Source organism: Pundamilia nyererei, unplaced genomic scaffold, assembly GCF_000239375.1.
Source record: "Pundamilia nyererei isolate P.nyererei 1_Seehausen unplaced genomic scaffold, PunNye1.0 scaffold00425, whole genome shotgun sequence".
Lineage (NCBI taxonomy): Eukaryota > Metazoa > Chordata > Actinopteri > Cichliformes > Cichlidae > Pundamilia > Pundamilia nyererei.
This window is the reverse complement of record NW_005187826.1, coordinates 123,922-129,118: the sequence shown is the minus strand read 5'-3', so window position 1 is coordinate 129,118 and position 5,197 is coordinate 123,922. Positions and strand designations below refer to the sequence as shown.

Here is a 5,197-nt window from a genome sequence, read left to right as displayed (position 1 = left end):
CCTAAACAACCAAATGTCATGTTGCCATATCAACATGGTGCATTTTTGCACCAACATGAACGGGCTGATTTTGGTTTGATTTTTCTTGTTTGCTCATTAGCAGAGAGGTCTCGCTGCGCTGTCCTCAGACAGTAAACACACGTATATATTGTTTATCATGACTCTGGTTTTACGTGGTCTATCAGCACAATTTAAAAACTGGCACCTTGTTGCTTTGTCATCTTGAAGTGGTCATGTGATCGGCTTACCACGACTACTTTATCCTTCCTCAGTCAAACAGCAGCACTCATGCCATTGTTTTGCCCCCTGAGCTCCAGGTGTTGTGCCAAAAAGTGATCGTCGGGCAGAAAGTGATCGCTGTCCGCGGGAGCGCAGCTGCTTAAAGCTGCAGCGCCCAGATTACTTACAGCTACGTCTGTGCAGCTGATATAAGATGCTGTAAACTACAGACAGCTTCAACCGTCTGTTTGCTGTAAAATAGTAACGCGACCGCGCCGCAGTTTCTTGTTAGTAACGGTAACGGCGTTGTAACGATAGGAATAGTAATTAGATTACTTGTTACTGAAAACAGTAACGCTGTTATTCCCATCACTGGTAATCGGACATGTGGGAAGCTGACATGCCGGTTACCTGTCTATGTCGAGAGCACTGAAAAATTCCAGCTCCAGGCCCTGTCCAGTCAATGAAAGAGTCTGCAACATTTAAAGATATTACAGGATGACATCCTATTGGCCCACAACGTTTGTTAGACAGGAATAAAAGCTGTAGTACTGGTGGTAAAGAAAAGTAATACAGCTCAGAGATATGGCTTGTGCCAAAGATTTAATGTTAACGTATTGTTGATGGATTTCATTGTATAGGTTCAAGTTGTGTCTGGCCATGGGGCAAATGATATTACCCATGTAAATCACTTTTTATTGACTCCCCCTCTCTATAAATGTCCTCTCCAGTTGGATTCTACTCATCTGTCTTCGGTACGATGCAGCTGCTGTGTCTACTGACCTGTCCGTTGATTGGCTACATCATGGACTGGAGGATGAAGGACTGTGAAGAGGAAAGTCCAAACACACAAACAGACAATTGGTATGAAAAGTGTTCAGGATAAGATACTGCAGACAAACCCAAAGGCTGGTGTTTAGTACATAGGATGGGTTTAATGTTAACTTTGAACTTGGATTGCGATATAAAAGAGGAGAAGCCTGGTGGTGTCACTAACATCACAGTGTACCTCTGCATCTTGATTTCACCACATTCAAACTTTTTGCGTAGCCATGAGCCTCTTTTGACACTTGAACTTTGTCCTTCTCAGCCAACTGAACGCCTCAAAGAGGAACAGGAAGATCCAGAAACTCACTAATGCCATGAGAGCTTTCATCTTCACCAACCTCCTGTTGGTCACCTTTGGCATCACATCCCTGATAGACAATTTGCCCTTACAGGTTAGCAAAATCCTGAGCTTCAGAAGTCCTCACTGACACATCCGAGTATCACTGTTAACATCTGACTTTGCTTCTCTGATAGATGGTGTCATTCATTCTGCATACCATAGTAAGAGGATTTGTTCACTCCTGCTGTGGAGGTCTCTATGCTGCTGTGTGGGTAACAACAGGGCTTTTACAAAGCTACAGTATTTATATATTAACATATGTAATGTGAGAGATTTTGCTTACAGTTAGAAACCCTGTAAGGAAGGCATGGGCAAGGAAATCAGAGTTTAAAATATTGATTTTCAGCACTAACATGGGGCCCTGTGCCCTCGTATAGACGGTACAACTGTACGTGGAAAATGACCACACAGGCAGTATGATTGTGAAAAGGGCCAGAGTCAGCCAGAGTTCATGAGCTCTGTCTGTAATACATTAATACATGAGAGTCCCTTGGGTTGGGTTCGGTGTACTTTAGCAGTAATTTAAGAATGAATGAATACAAATGAACGAGAAAAAGAAGCTCGTCTACCTCTCTTTCTAGATATCCAGCCAACCACTTCGGGACACTGACAGGTATGCAGTCAATGATCAGTGCTGCGTTTGCCCTGCTTCAACAACCACTGTTCATATTGATGGTGGGACCCCTCAGTGGAAATCCTTACTGGGTAGGACACGTGCACACCGAGAGGAGTTTTTCAACAACGGGTTTTAGAAGAGCTTTGGTTTGAAACATGTACCGACGCTGTCTCCTTACCACAGATCAATCTGGGCCTTCTCATCTTCTCCCTTGCTGGCTTCCTGTTGCCAGGCTACCTGTTCTATCACCGGAGAAACCTGATCAGGGCAAAGGCAGAACACGATAGGACAGCTGCCGGCCAATCGAAGACTGAAAATGTTGCTCTAACCCAGTCATTCGGTGGAACTGCTAAGACCCTAGCCAATGGGGATGCAGCTAATGAACTCATGCCAAATGGTGTTTAAGATGAAATGAATAACTTAGTAAGTAGTTTGCTCATTTTTGAGGATATAAATCAAACTTGATTATGAAAAGGACAACACACACAAACCAAAGAAAACATATATTTCAAAAAATAACATCCTGCATTGCTCCGTGAGTGAGAATAAGAGTTGGCTGTGACCAACGGCTTGTTCAGAAGAGCTTCAATCCCCATATGACCCTGGAAATATGTGGGAAACATCCTGTATCCTTTCATCCTGTTCACCACATGCAGCAGTTTTATGAGAACATTTCCAGCTGTAGTTTAAACTGTGACGGTGGTCTGTGGGCTTGTGCTTACAAAGCAATGCAAGTGTAGAAATTCAAGCAAGCGTGCAGATATGAAATGCTTATTACACAAGTTATGAGCTTGTTTGGTTTGTTTAAATATTCTAGTTATTTAAAGTGGGTTTAAAGTCATTTGTTTCCTGGTAACTGAGGACAATTATGGACAATATTGTTACGATCTTGAGAAAATAATTTATGTTAATGGTAATATGGAAAAAGAACTGTTGATAGTTCACAAACGTTATTTTCAGAATTATAAACTTCTGCTGCTGCCACTGTGTAACGTGGTTTGACACAGTAAACTGTTACAGAGCTCTTGACCAATCACATTAGGGCGCCTGTTCCTCTGAGGTCCCGCCCTCCAACCTTGTGGTCGGGTTGATTTGAGTGAGCAGAATTTAGTTTCAACAACAGTTCCTTGCGTGAGCTTGAATTCACTGCATCACTCGCATGCATGATGGCGTCTTTGTGTGTGTGGCTGCTGACTCTCTGCACACAGACTGCTGAACTTACGCACAAGAAATGTCATTGCATCATTGCAGTGAGCACCTGTGCCCATGAAAGATGACCTTGTAAACACAGGTGGGTGGTGCTTTCATGCTCACAGCCAAACGTGTGTGCTTGTGATGACCATATTAGGGACCTGCCCTCTCTGTGACATCATACAGGTTGGAGAGTAGAAAAAACTGTAGAAGAAAAGTGTTTAGAGCATCCTGCAGTCGAAGCTTTTGGCTTACAGAGATTACTTGTAAGTGCATTTGCTGAGCTCATTATTTGAAACATTAGCCAGGTTTAGCATGAGTATGCACATTTCATTGTCCCCTTAGGCTAGGAGGTTTGGAGGAAGTCAGTACCACTGCAAAGAACAGGGTCTAGTTAAATTCCAGAGAAATTAATTTTGAAGACATAAATGTCTGTGCTCTGGGCTTTAGTTATATTTAAAATACAGACATTTGAGGTTATGGCTTGAAGCACTGAAGGCTAGTCATGGCCGAAGTACTTCTGTGCTAACATTACATGCTGGAAACAATTATGACATGTGACAAAATGTCACATGTCAGATGACTGATCTGTTGAATCTTTGCGATTGTTTGACTGTAACATCTGAGTTACACAAAGCCAACCCTCGCCCTGTGCCTAAGAGCAGGCCAGAGCTGACCTGGTGAGTGCTCAGCCCTTAGGGACTTGGCAGTTCCTTTGTTCCATCAGCTTGGAGAACTTCCGTCAGTTCTTCTGTGGATTTGTTAGTGTCTTATTTTTATGAAGTGAGAGTAACAGAATTCATGAAAATAACTTTCACGCTGTTAGAAGATCATCTTCAGCATAATTAAGTCATTTTTTATAGACGAGATTTTGCTCGAAGTGGAGAAATCGTTCTCTTAGCTGATGTTTCCTAAATGAATCGAGGATTGACCAGTCGGCACTTCCTTATGTTGAAGTAGCTACTGCTGGCTCTAACATGAAAGCAGCAGGATTAAATAATGTGTATGAATCACTGACAATCATCCCACACTGGGTATAAAAGCAATAGCTTGTCTCTGACTGCCAGATGGCAGCTTGTAACTAGGATGGCTTCATCTTACCTTTTAAACGTGAGTGAAGTTTATGTTCTTTACTTTGAGCACACACAGGTGTGGAAACGTGTGAAACATAAATATTTTGTTTCAGTATGGTCACTTCATCAAATCCTAGGACCAAGGACCAAGTGTAACTATAGTGTCGGTTTGGTTAACCGATGCAGGTACGGGGATTTGCTTTCCCCTTGTTTCCTCATCGTTATTCATATTTCCTAATCCTTAAATGCGGACAGGTTGCGAACACATTGCCATTAGTGAATGAGTCTTTGTCAATGAGCACAACTCAAAGGACACGACTGGCTGCCAGTTTGTTGTGTATTTCTGTAGAACATGAAGGCTGTTGAGTGCAAATGTAATAACTGAATGTGAACTTCTACCCATGTAAACAGCTGCAGATGTGTGATCTTCAACTATTTACCACAGTTAACTCTTCTATTATCAGAAACTGTTGTTGTAATACTCAGCATGTCACAAAAACTTATCCTGAGAATAATTTTCAACCCAGTTGGTATTATGATTTCCTGCTGCAAAGACAAAGGTTGTGGGGAGAAATAAACTGTTAGCTGTTGTACCCTGTTACATTGCATACATGTGATTTATTGCTGACATTTTAAAAGACACAAACACACTAGTATTTAGAACCTTGGGAATTAGGACTGTACTGTGCTTTTCCGGTCAGACTGGCTTTCTCATTGGTGGTGATTTGTTTTTGCTGTACTTTATCCCAGTTTGAGGGTATTTATAACAGATTACTCTGTTCAGGCCAGTGTTTCTTAGGAGAAAAATCCCCACTACCAGCAGAACACCCAGCCAGTTGTAGAGCAAGTTCGATCCTTGGCTTCCCCAGTCTGCATGCCCAAGTATTCTTGGTGCTCTCCGATGCATCCATCACAGTGTGTATGAATGTT

The 5,197-nt window shown here is 42.2% G+C and overlaps 1 pseudogene; it reads left to right on the top strand.

Moving 5' to 3' along the window:
• LOC102193548 (large neutral amino acids transporter small subunit 3-like) overlaps positions 1-4,865 on the top strand; it is a 9,658-nt pseudogene extending 4,793 nt beyond the window's left edge.
• The last annotated feature ends 332 nt before the right edge of the window (positions 4,866-5,197 follow it).